The sequence below is a fragment of the Prunus mume genome, linkage group LG1, assembly GCF_029339155.1.
Source record: "Prunus mume cultivar Tortuosa linkage group LG1, ASM2933915v1, whole genome shotgun sequence".
Classification (NCBI taxonomy): Eukaryota; Viridiplantae; Streptophyta; class Magnoliopsida; order Rosales; family Rosaceae; genus Prunus; species Prunus mume.
Window position 1 is genome coordinate 4,966,523 of NC_142698.1, and position 13,564 is coordinate 4,980,086.

Consider the following 13,564-nt stretch of genomic DNA (forward strand, 5'->3'; position numbering starts at 1 on the left):
GCTGCTTTTTTTCAATGTTATTTGCACGATTGTCATAACTTTTTCCATACCGTAAAGTCCGAACAAAGTTGCAATCTTCACGTCCATTTGGATTAGGAATTGTTTGACTAGGAAATTTTCCTTTTTCTCTGTCCGAAATCTGTGGAGCTAGTTGTCCAAATTGTTGCTCCAAACTTTTAATTGATGCTTCAACATTTTGAAATCTTTGATTGTTTCCCTCGATGAATATTGAGTTGTTGCTGCCAATTTAGCAAGGTGATCATCCAGAGATGGTTTGGAGGGAACAAAAGGTTTTTGGGCATGATGGAATGGTTTTGCATTATTCTGATTGTCATCCTATTTGAAATTAGGGTGATCCCTCCATCCTGGATTGTAATGAGTGGCATATGCATCATTCCTAGGCCTTTGAAATTTGTTCATTATATTGACATGTTGTTCAACAAGTTCTAGGTAAGAGTCTCTATGCGGGCAACCCATTATGTCATGTGTAGCCATGCTGCAGATAGTGCTAAATGTTGATGTAGGTGGGTGCTGTTGTGTAGAATTTGCAATTTGTTGTAAAAGAATATCAATTTTCTTCTCCATTTTTTCCATTTGTGCAAACATGTTGGGAGAACTTACTGATAACTAAAAAATGCCCCTTTCTCGTGAATGTTACATTGCCTATTCTTTGAGATTCTGTAGCAATCATTGTTTGCCCGTTTGGCGTTCACTCCTGTGATGGAAGGGCAAAGTTCTTTTCTTGCCTCAGACGGGTGAGGACTTTAACAATTTATCTCAGTATAAACAGGATGTTCTGGCCAAAATGGTTGATGGAATTTAAACTGTTTTTAGTGAAGCGCCTTTACAAAACTATAACAATAAATACTCATGCTAGAGATGAAGATACAATTGGAACTCCATTTCTGCTGGATGGGAGGCTCATTACAGGCTGAATTTGAAATGTCCGGCTGTCATTTGAATTTGAAATGTCTGGAGTGGAATGTTGACAACTCGATTGCTAAGTTTCAACTTTAAATCGATACCAAAGGTTGATTCTGGCGAGCTTCAATGTACTTTAGGCTTTTGTGAAGCTTCTGAGTGGGCGAGCTATGGCTTCTTGGGCGAAGTGGCTATTCTCGAGGACTTCAGTGGGCTAGAAACTGCCTGTGAAATTTGAATGACTTATTTTCTAAGTCTGAACCTTGGGAATTCTAATCTAAAGCTGGTTTTCACTTGGAATTCAAGTGAGCTTCTGGTTGAGTTGTTTGTTTGTGTCTTGGCTCAATGAGCTTTGGTTGCTTCAGTGTTTTGAAGTCATTTTGAGTTTTTGTTTTTGATTGATTTTCTGGTTTTTTGAGTGTCCTCTACCCTGTCCACTCCTCCTTGTATTTATAGAAAAACTGTTTCTTCTCTGGAGTAGGGTGATTGTGTTTTTTTATTGGGCGCAAAGATATTTTCCCCCTTTTCCTCCTCTTCTTCAATTCGCTGATAGGCTTTCGGATAGGTGATCACTTCCTGTTTTCAGCTGCCCTTACGGACAGCTCACCTCTGCTATCCTCTCTCGAGATTGTAACTGCGTATCTATCTTGGGAGATTTACCTTCTCTGTAAAGACAGAAAAATCTCAGTATAAGGGGACTTAATCTTGATTCTTCTTGATGTCACGAACCCTTGATCACTTCTTCTATGGCAGTTGTTATTGCTGACTTTTTCATTTTGAGGCTGCCTTTGCGACTTTTCATACCTTGACTTCGCCATTGCTGACTTTTATCCCGAGGCTGCCATGTGGGATTGTTCCCTCTTGGTCTGGACTCCCTCTTCCTATTATGTTGGGCCTGTGAGGCCCAACTCAGCTTTGTTTGTTCTGATGGGCCTTGGGCTGGATGTGTCAATTTTTGGCCCAAACAATCATATCAAACAGTTCAATGCCTCCCTTGCAGATTTATTTGACAACGATCCTCCAACTGATGCATTAATATGGCTCTTAGATGTCGGATTAAGTCTATCAAAGAAAATATTCATCAGTGTATCTGAATTAATATTAATATGTGGACACTTTATGTACATCTCTGTATATCTCTCCCATGCTTCATGAAACTCTTCATTAGGCTTCTGTGTGAATGTCAGAATCTCCCTCTTGTAATTCAATGTCTTGGATGCTGGATAATAATTGTTCAGGAATTTTGTGTGTAACTGCTACTAAGTAGTAATGCTATTTGCAGGTAGAGTGAACAACCAAGTTTCCGCCTTGTCCTTCAAAGTGAAAGGGAAAAGACGTAACTTAATAGCTTCAGTAGAAAAACCCCGAATCAAAATATTTTTGCAACCCACAATAAATTTTGCAGTATGTATGTTCTCATCTTCATTAGGCAGCCCCCGAAAAGTAGGTAGAATTTCAAGCATATGGTGCTTGATCTCAAACGAATCACCCTCTTGTTGTTTAGGATACACAATGCAATGGGGGACATCAGTGGCATGGGCTGCCAACGACTCTTTGAGTGGTCTGCACTGCTGCAGGTAATTCTAACGCCATGTTACCCTCGTGCTGCAAACAACTACTAAAAAAGTGCCCTGCAGTGAGCAGTCTCAGGCCCAATTAACTTCTCTTTGCTAAGCTATGCGAGTGCGCTCTGTTACGGATCAAATCTGTGCAATCTGTGCAGTTCTGATCTGTCTGGACCATGCGATCTGCAGAATCTGAAGCAGAAACGAAACTGTTCACAATTTTTTTTTCTTGACAAAAATAAAAATAAAAATAAATTAGAAATAATTTAAACAAAAATGGTCTAAAATAGTCTCCGACAACGGCGCCAATTTCTTGATAGAATTTTTAGTACTAGTGTAAACATGGTTAAAATCAAGTAAAATACTTGCAAGAATGCAAGGCTATTGTAGTATAGATGCTCATGCAAGATCGTTCTCCTCAAGGACTATTTAGCAATTTATATGAAAACAATTTCTAATTTACTACCTAAAATTGAATGTAGAAAAAGATGAATATGAACTTGTGTGATACTAAAAACAACAAATTTTAAACAAAAACAAATACGATTGTATGAAAGAGTTTCAAAAACCAATTTATAAAAGCACTTGGGTTCCACCATCACCGAGCAATCCTATGAATTTCTACCAATTACTTATGATTAGCACATGCCACTTTGAAGGTTAGGTTTTCTTAATTTATATTCTACTTGGAACCTCCAATATAGAACGTATATCCAACATGCAACCTGTCCGGACGTTTGGATCAAATATGAACATGAGGGACTCACTAAGTTCTATGAAAACCCTTTGAAAAACCATGCAACTCTTAAGACGTGGTGTTCATCTTAAGTGAAATTACAATTATTAATCACAAGAAGCCAGCGTCAATTTCAAGGAACCTTCCGACCAAATTTGCATCTAATTACTTTTCTAAAGATCCTAATGGTGATCAAGCATTAAGACAATTAGATAGTTTAAAACAGTGATTAACAATTCAAAGTATGCATGCACTCAATCATAAGCAATTAAATAAAAATCACATATTCATGCCAAGGTTCAAGCCTTCACTCAAGCAAAAGAAATTTAGTTACGCATATTCATAAGTGAAATCCAAGAAAATATCATTCAAATGAACAAGAATGACAACACCTGAACGTCGCGAAAACCCAAAACCCTAGCAATTGCTCCAAAAGCCAAAAAGAAGTCCTTCAAAATTGTTCTGAAAACCAACTTAATTACTTCCTAAAACCGAGCTGCCCATTCTCCATAAGGAAACTAAATTAAAATAAAATAATACTAGGAGATAAAGTCCAAATTGGATTAGGAGAATCTGCCCACAATCTGCCCACAATCTGCCCAGCCACGTTTTGGCATCAAATCTCCTTCAAATCTGGCCCAAGATAGCTTGTTTTAAAGATAAAAATATTCCGAACACTTCTCCAGAAGGCCACGAACCCATCCAAAGTCATCTTGGGCTCCAAAAATGCAATCAAAGCCCAAAACGTCACTATTCCAGCACAGCACACTGCTCCTTTATCTTATTGCCAGAAAATAACCGCTTAGTAGAAAAATCTGAAATTTTGATACGATCAAGCTAAGTGACTCACGTACGTCCTCCAACTGGAATTATTCCAAAATTCATCCATTTGTTTATGTTTTGCTCCAGAGTAAATCGAAAGTCCTATATTGGAAATATAATGCAAAGTATCAAAATTCCTCCAAAATATTAACCAAAATGTACAAAGAATGGGGTTAAATATATAATATAAAATATACCCATCAACCACCCAAATTAGACTTTCCTGTGGTTGAATAAAATGATCCCTGCCTCGAGGAGTAGATGTGGTAGGAAGCGTAGCCTACAAATGTGGAGTTTTTTCGATCGCCGGAAATTACTCTATACACCCTCGCACTGCCGGCGTGCGTGGCGGCGCGTGGGCAAGGTGATGAGGCCACATTTTATCTTGATGAGATCCCTGTGTCATCATGAGCGCATAGGTGTGCTCAGAATTCAAATTGGATATCGTGTGAATCTCAAACGGATTTCGCCTATTGTGCGATTTTTGAGTTTGATATGTTCAGAAAATGCCCACTCTAGGGTCCTGGATACTCCGAAAATGCCCACTCTAGGGTTAGGTTTATAGTAACCGCCTGATCGTGAGCAATCCGACCGTCCGATAGAGACCAAACTCTCGGGACATGTGTCCTAGGCATATGGGAATTTTTAGGAACTTCCGGATCGGAACCTTGAGGTCGTGGACCCCACGGGGTCCTAGGTTGACTTTTTTTGGGACCTTATCGCTTTTAAGTCCCGAGGCACTTTTAGATTGCTCTAAACCTTAGGAAAAGCTACTGTGAACATAAAAATGACTCTAAAGCTGGTGCGCATATTTCTAGGAACCCAGGGCTAGGGGTTCAGATAAATAATGTGGATGAGCTTTATTGTTTGTAATTCTGAGAGATTCGGGGTAGGTCTTGTCATCTCCCCTTGAAGAGAATGGGTCGTTGGAGCGAAGAAATAGGCAATATTTTCATACTTCAAGGTAATGGGGATACGTCAATAAACATATCCTTTGCAAAGAGAACTCAAGCACAAGTCATAAGAGAACCTAGCTCTGATACCAAGTCAAACGAAGTAGGGCAAATATTCAGTTATGCCCATATGTGTATTCTTTTCTAATCTAGAGGTATTTATAAAAAAATACAAAGATGTGTTAACCCTAAATAATATAGAAAATAGAACTAAATTGCAATAGGAAATAAATCTCAATTATAATAAGACTAGACAAATAGGTAAGTAACCAAAATCTTAACATAGTAAGTAATCAAAATCCTAACTAAATAAGAACTCGTCAACACTTCTCATTTCGAAGAGTTCTTTCCTATATACATGTTCAGGTGCTATTGCACCAATATCCCTGAAAAACTGAACAAAAAACACCAAATAATTCACATGCACATCAAGACAAAAGCATTCAAAAACAGAAAGCTTAAAATAAAGCCAAAAGGTGCACTCATCAAGGGAATCACATAAAATTTAAAATAAAGCCAAATTCCCTCATATTCTACCATGCGCTAGATGCATAGATGAAATGACCTGATCCAATTTCCACTTTGGAATCCGGTGAAACACATTTAAAATCGACACAGTAATCGTGGGTCGTAAATGACCAAAATGCCACAAAACAATAACACAACCACGAGGCCCTAACTCGTGGCTGCGCAGTAGCTCGTAGGCTGCCTACCCTTCTTGAGGATCAAGTCACACGTAGTTCTTTCCTCTGTTCTGACACATTGGTTTGTTTTTCTGTAAACCTCACTCTATGGCTGACATTACGAGTATCCAAGACTCCATTTTACGATCCATTAAATGCTATAAGGTCCTGAAATTACCTAGATCAACATACTAGAACATGATTATGATCCAACGGTTCAAACCTGCTGAACCCGAGAATCACTCACTATGCGAGATCCATTCGGAGTTCAAACGTTATCCGAATTAAGATCCGCAAAATCCTACGCGCTCGTGGGGACTAAGAGATTATTCTAGGGCTGACTCTGGTCCCCACCCTATTGCCCACACGCCTCCACATGCGTCGGCAGCGTGTGGTGCCTAAAGCGATAACACTCCGCCGGAAAAACTCTAAACCACGGCTCAAGACTCCTACCCTAGGTATAACACCCTATTTGGAGCCACTTTTGTTCTTGGACCTACCCCAAAAACTGGCCGGAAGTGGCCAAAACAGTGACCCGAAAATCTTCTGAAACCTAACTTAAAAATGGAACAATCTATGCTTGAAACCTCTTAAATCGTACCCAACCAGAAGCTAGAGCATGGAAAATAGCTAGAAAACCATACCTCACTCGTCCGATTTGGTGGCCGGAGGTGTCCGAACGAGCTTCGTGAAATTCCATCAAAAAGCTGTCCAAATTTGGTTTTGTGGCAGTTTCCGCAACCACGACGGTGGATCGATCTTGGTATGGGCTGAGATTGAAAGAGGGGAGTGAGGTGGTTCGTTTGGCACCGGTCTTCCTCGAATTGGTGCTCGGAGCTGAGAGAAATCCTCTCCTAAAGTCGGCTGGTCGAGTTCCAGAGAGAGGAAAAATCTGGGTTTTTCTGGATTTTAAAAACTAAAGTTTGAAATATTTACGGTTATGCCACTGAACTTCTTTTAATCGTAACTCCTTCGTTACAACTCCGATTTGAGTCCACTACGTGTCTACGGACTCATCTCGCTGCGCTCTACGCAATGGTATAACTCAAATCCCAAAATTCCTTCCCGGTCAAAAAGTCATCTTTTAAACTAATAAAATATTCTAGGGGTATAGTGGTCTTTTATTGGAATAAATTAATAATTAAATATTAATTAAGGACCGGGTTGTTACAATAGATGCGTCAATTATATGGGCCATTGGATGAGCTATTGTGGGATGTGGGGTAATCTACACCATTGATAGAGAGTGACCGGTTAAATAGGTTGCTGCAAGTAAAAAAATAGAAAAAAGTAACAAGAGAAATACGAAAAGAAAGAAAGCTCTCCTGCGACTTCAATCTCTTCTTCTTCTAAGCACGACTCGTGTCTCTCTTCTTCTTGGCATGATCTGAATTTTTTCCATAGTTGCTCTCTCTTCTTCAGTTGGGTTTGTTAAGATGAGGGTTTGATTATTCAAGAACAGAAGAAAGGAAGGAAAGAGGGAGAGAACAGAGAGAGCAATGAAGAAAGGAAGGGAAGAGAGAGAGAACAGCTGACGTCAAGTTTTGCAAAGCTAAGAACGGTGGTTTCCGGCCACCCCTTAGGTATGAAATTGTTCACTTGCTCTTCCTCTTCTCTCTAGGCATCTGGCTCTTTCTCTCAATACCTCACTCTATCTCTTCGCTGGCTAGCTCGGTCTCGTGCTCTCTCTCCATCCTCTCCTTCATCTTCTCTTCCACCATTCTATAAGTTAAGATTTCCAACAAAAACTACCTTCAAGTGGAGTGGTTGAATAACGAACCTAAGGTCTTTCCAAGGGACCATGTTTTGGATGAGGATGATCAACCTCAGGATGATGTGATTCTTGTGTCCCCTCAATCCATTACTGTTGAGGATGTTCATAAGAATGATATTGGTGAAGAAGCAGAGGATGTGGTAATATGCAGGATAATGTAGAGAAAGATGTGGGCTGGGCAGTGATGTCTAGTCGCAAAGGGAAAACCAAAGGAGCAATGAGAGATGGTAGAACCTTTACTGAAGTGGCTAGGGGCATTAAAATCACTGAAGGGAACTTGGATCCGAACCCTAAAGTTTTCTTTAAGGATGCTGGGCCGAGTGGAGTGGACAAAGGGAAGAAACTGGTGGAGGAACCAAGCCTATCTCAGGAAGCTTATAGCTCTTATGATGCTTTTTGCCTTTAAGAGCCCTAAGAAAAGAACCAGAGAACTCTTTGAAGAAGTCCAGGAGGAGTTAGAACCAAGTGTTGAAATTCTGGGGGTTTTTCACCCCTCTGTCCATGATAATAACACAACCATCCCATGAAGATCTTAGTATGGAATAGCCGAGGCAGTACCTGGCATGGCTTTGTTATCCAATCAGTCTTTTATATTAGTACTTTATGTTTGGATGTTTTTTGTATTCTGGATTCTAGGGCCACTCGGGATCAAGCTGATCGTTTGGTCTAGAGATTAGGTTTTACTAGCAACTTTTGTATCCCCTCTGTAGGACAATGTGGGGGGATTATATTGATGTGGAATCCTTCTGTCTTAAATATTAGTATTTTGAATTATCATGAGCGTTATATTAACTATGAGATTCAATATCTTTCTACTAAGAAGGCGTGGATAAACACTTTCGTTTATGCCTACCCTCAAAAAGCCAAACAAGCGACCCTGTGGAATGATCTTAGGTCGCTTAAACCCATGCCCAATATCCTTGGATTTTGATTGGTGACTTTTACAATTTTTGCTCTTTAGATGAAAAGACACATGGACCTCATGTGATTACCCAGGCCATGATGAACTTTAATAAACTTCTAAGTGACTGTGAAGTTGTTTCTATGAATGCTTCTGGGGCTTCTTTCACTTGGTGCAATGGGCATCATGATAACTCTGTTATCTTTGAAAGACTTGACCGGGCTGTTGCAAGCCCAGATTGGTTGACACTTTTTCCTAACTGTGAGTTCCAAAATCTGCCTATCTTAAGATCAGACCATGGTCCCATTCTCCTCAATAGTAACGATACCCCTAGAAGCGTCCCCAAAGCCTTTAGGTTTGAGGCCATGTGGTTAGCCCATAGAGACTTTGACAAAGTGGTTTACCAAATTTGGAATGCTTCCTATAGTGCGAATGCTGCCCAGAAAATTCAATCCTGCTGTAACACTTTTAAGCACAAACTAAAATCCTAGGAAAAAAAAGTCTTTGGGGACTTGTTCCAAAAGATTAGATTAATCCAAGAGGATTTACTTTTAACCCAGGAACAATTAGCCCAAAACCCCTACAATTCTTATCAGTTAGATAAAGATCTCAAGTTAAACACTGATCTAAGGACTTTGCTTGATCAAGAAGAAGTTTTTTATGCCCAAAAAGCAAGAGCTAACTGGCTTCAACTTGGGGACAAGAACACTAAATACTTTCACACTCAAGCTTTGGGGATCCTAATGGGTTGTGGGTTGAGGGTGATGTTCTCCACCATACCTTTATTCAAGCTTTCAAGCTTAGATTCACTATTGATCATACTCCAAATCCTCTTATAATGAGTAATTTTCTTCAAGTTGTTGGGCCTTGCATCACCCTTAAAGCCCCTGGCCCTGACGGCTTGCAAGCAGTGTTCTACCAAAAATGTTGGAAGAATACTAAGAATAAGATTAAGGACCTAGTTAATGAGTTCCTTATCAATAATGTTCCTCTACAGGATGTCAATCATACCAATATCACCCTTATTCCTAAAGTTAATTCCCTGGAGACTGTTAACAGTATAGGCCTATTAGTTAATGCAATGTCTTGTACAAAATTATCACCAAAATTTTGGTAAATCGTCTTAGACCTCTGCTTTCAAAATGCATATCCAAAAACCAAGGCGTTTTTGCTCCAGGTAGATCTATTTTTGATAATATTCTTGTTGCTCATGAATTATTTCATGACTTTAAAAGAAAGAAAGGTAACAGAGGAGCTATGGCCATTAAGCTTGACCTTGAAAAAGTCTATGACCTCCTTGACTGGAGGTTCATTAGAGGCCGCTTGGCTCAATTTGGTTTTAGTTGTTAAAAAATATTGCACACTTGTACTAGAATAATATAGAAAAGTCTAGAAAAATTGAGAAAAGATGACAAGTCAAATTTGAGCTCTACACTAGAAACATCTTATTAATTATATAATGTATTGTAACTAGACTATTCTAGGCTCATGTTATAACTAGTGGCTGAAATTACTTAGACAAAGTTGGTTATTGTGCAAACCGACTTAACTAAGCAAAAAGCGGACTTAGATAGTCGGTTCAGCAACTCTATATATAGCTATAATAGCCCACTAATGTATTCAAGTTAAGAAAGCTGAAAAACCACCAGCTGTCTAAACTCACATCAGTCACCTCTTGTATCCAATCAACTCTAAAGCCTTGTACCCTTCTTATTTCAATCAATAAAATAAGTTTATCTTGTTACTCCTTCAAAAAGTTTTCTATTCATTATCAAGCTATTGTCCTAAACAATATCAACCATTTTCCTAAGCCTCTCTTCTCCCTAAAACTAACAGTGGTATCAGAGCTTGTTCCGATCAACCTTGGGCGTTGGTTCACTACTCCTCCATCATGTCTACCACTAGCCAAAACTCTGACCCTCTTCCTATTTTCATGGGAGAAAACTACGACTTCTGGAGTATTAAAATGAAGACCTATTTTATGTCTCAAGATTTATGGGACATAGTTGATAGTGGCTTCAATAATCCAGAAAACCCAACTGTGGAACAGTTGAGGCAACTGAAGAAAGATCAACAAAAAGATGCGAAGGCCTTATATGCCCTGCAACAAGCCTTGCATGATACGATTTTTCCAAGAATCATGGGAGCCACAACTGCAAGGGAAGCATGGAATACCTTAAAGGAGGAATTTCAAGGCAATGCCAAGGTACGTGCAGTTAAACTACAAACTTTGAGAAGAGAGTTTGAAAATATTAAAATGAAGGATTCTGAGACCACACAAGACTATTATGCTAAAATAAAAATAATAATTAATCAATTGAGAGCCTATGGAGAAAATATTAATGACTCAAGAATTGTAGAAAAAATACTTATTAGTCTTCCTGATAAGTATGATCCTCTTGTTACTGCCATTGAACAGACAAAAGATTTAACTAGTCTGTCAGTGACAGAACTAATTGGCTCTCTTGAAGCTTATGAGAAAAGACTGAGTAGGCGAAATGAAAATTCAGTTGAAAGCGCCTTTCAGTCAAAACTAAATTTAAGGTCTCAGAAAACTAAAGAAGGGGAAAGGAAAATTGGAGAAAGTTCTAGAAAAGAAAATTATAAATCCAATAAGAATTGGGGAAATAAAAAAGAAATAAAGGGAAGAAAAAACTATCCTCCTTGCGGGTTGTGTAAAAATACAAACCACCTAGAAAAAGATTGTTGGTTCCGTGGCAAGCCCAAATGTCGAAATTGTAAAAAATTTGGGCACATAGAAAAAGACTGTCGAACCAAGAACTATCAAGCCAATTACTCAAAAAAAGGTGAAAAGAATGAGCATGTGTTCTATGCTCATCAAGCCACATTAGAAGGAACCAACAAAAAATGGTATATTGACAGCGGCTGTAGTAATCACATGACTGGAGATGAAAGTATCTTTTCCAACATAGATAAGTCAAGTAAAATCACAAGTAAAACTAGGAAATGGAACACTGGTGGAGACAAAAGGAAAAGGTACAATCTCCATCCAAACTAATAAAGGAACTAAATATATAAAGATGTTCTACTGGTACCTAGCCTGGAGCATAATCTATTAAGTGTTGGACAAATGATTGAAAATGGATACTCTGCACTTTTCTAGAGACTCCTGCACAATATTTGATAAAAGAAATAAAAATCATATAATAACAAAAGTAAAAATGGAAAATAGAAATTTTCCTATCCAATGGCAACTTGTAAAACCCACAGCCATGAAAGCAGAAGTAGAAGATTCATAGTTATGGCATAAAAGATTTGGCCACTTTAATTTTTATAAACTAAAAACTCTTTATCAAAAGAATATGATGAGAGACCTTCCAAACATAAAAGAGATCCATGATGTCTGTGAAGGTTGCCAACTTGGCAAACAACATCGACAAGCATTTCCATCTGGAAAGGCTTGGAGAGCTAAGGCCTTGTTGGAGCTTGTTCACACAGACGTTTGTGGACCCATGAGGACTCCATCTCTTGATAGTAACAGGTATTTTATCCTGTTCATAGATGACTATACAAGAATGACGTGGGTTTATTTTCTGCGAGAAAGATCAGAAGTGTTTAATATCTTCAAAAAATTCAAAACCCATGTTGAAAAACAAAGTGGCCACTATATTAAAGCTCTAAGAAGTGATAGAGGAAAAGAATATACCTCTAAAGAATTCAACAAATTTTGTGAAGATGAAGGGGTAGAGCATCAACTAACAGTTGGCTATGCTCCTGAACAAAATGGAGTCTCAGAAAGAAAAAATAGAACCATCATGGAGATGGCAAGATCCATGATATTTGAAAAAGGCTTGCCAAACACGTTTTGGGCAGAAGCTGTGTATACAGCAGTATACTTGCTAAATAGATGCCCAACAAAAGCCTTACAAAATAAGACTCCTATTGAGGCTTGGAGCAATATAAAGCCATCAGCAAAGCATCTCAAAGTATTTGGATGCATTTGCTATGTGCACATCCCTAAAGAGAAAAGACACAAGCTAGAAGAAAAATCTGAAGTTGGTATATTTCTGGGATACAGTTCTCAATCTAAAGGCTATCGAATCTACAATCCCAAAACTAAGAAGTTCATGATAAGCCGAGATGTTGAGTTTGATGAATCGGCTTCATGGAACTGGGAGGAAGAAAAAGTTGAAAAGAAAAGTGTAACTATAACACAACCGTGCAGAGAGGAAAATGAAGAAACTCCAAGTACGATTCCTCAACCTACAACTCCTCCAGCTATACAACATGAAGGCTCTCCAGAACCAGAACCAAGAATTAGATCACTCCAAGATATATATGAAACTTGCAACTTCATAACTATAGAACCAGAAAGTTTTGAAGTTGAAGTAAAAGAAGAAATTTGGAGAAAAGCTATGGAAGAAGAAATTAAAACAATTGAGAAAAACAAAACATGGGAACTCGTTGATTGCCCAAAAGACAAAGAAATCATTGGGGTTAAATGGGTCTATAAGACCAAATTTAATCCTGATGCATCAATACAAAATCATAAGGCAAGGCTAGTAGCTAAAGGCTATTCGCAGCAGCCAGGCATAGACTTCAACGAGACTTTTGCACCAGTTGCTAGACTTGATACTATAAGAGCACTGGTAGCATTAGCCGCTCAAAAGAAATGGAAAATTTATCAGCTAGACGTAAAGTCTGCATTTCTAAATGGAGAGCTCGAAGAAGAAATATATGTGGAGCAACCACAAGGATTTATTGAGCAAGGAGGAGAAAATAAAGCACTCAAGCTAAAGAAAGCCTTGTACGGACTTAAGCAAGCACCACGAGCATGGAACAGCCGCATAGACAAGTACTTCATCAACGCAGGCTTCAGGAGGAGCAAAAGCGAGCCTACTCTCTACACTAAAACTCAAGGTAAGTCTGATATCTTGATCGTCTCTCTATATGTGGACGACCTCATCTGCACTGGAAACAATGAAAATATAATTCAAGAGTTCAAAAAAGATATGATGAAAACATTTGAGATGAGTGACCTTGGGTTGATGCACTATTTTTTGGGCATTGAACTAAACCAAGAAGAAGATGGAATCTTCATATGCCAGAAAAAGTACACTGAGAATCTTTTGAAAAAGTTCAAAATGTACGGGTGCAAGACTGTAGCTACTCCACTTATTACCAATGAGAAATTAAGAAAAGAAGATGGATCAAGTAAAGCTAATGAATCAGTTTATAGAGGTCTTAT

General features: G+C 38.6%; 1 non-coding gene across 1 annotated transcript; it reads left to right on the forward strand.

Moving 5' to 3' along the window:
- The first annotated feature begins 2,019 nt into the window (after window positions 1–2,019).
- Window positions 2,020–2,126, forward strand: LOC148920802 (small nucleolar RNA R71). Its single transcript, XR_016123434.1, has one exon. It is a non-coding gene; the product is annotated as a small nucleolar RNA R71 (small nucleolar RNA).
- Window positions 2,127–13,564: the final 11,438 nt, after the last annotated feature.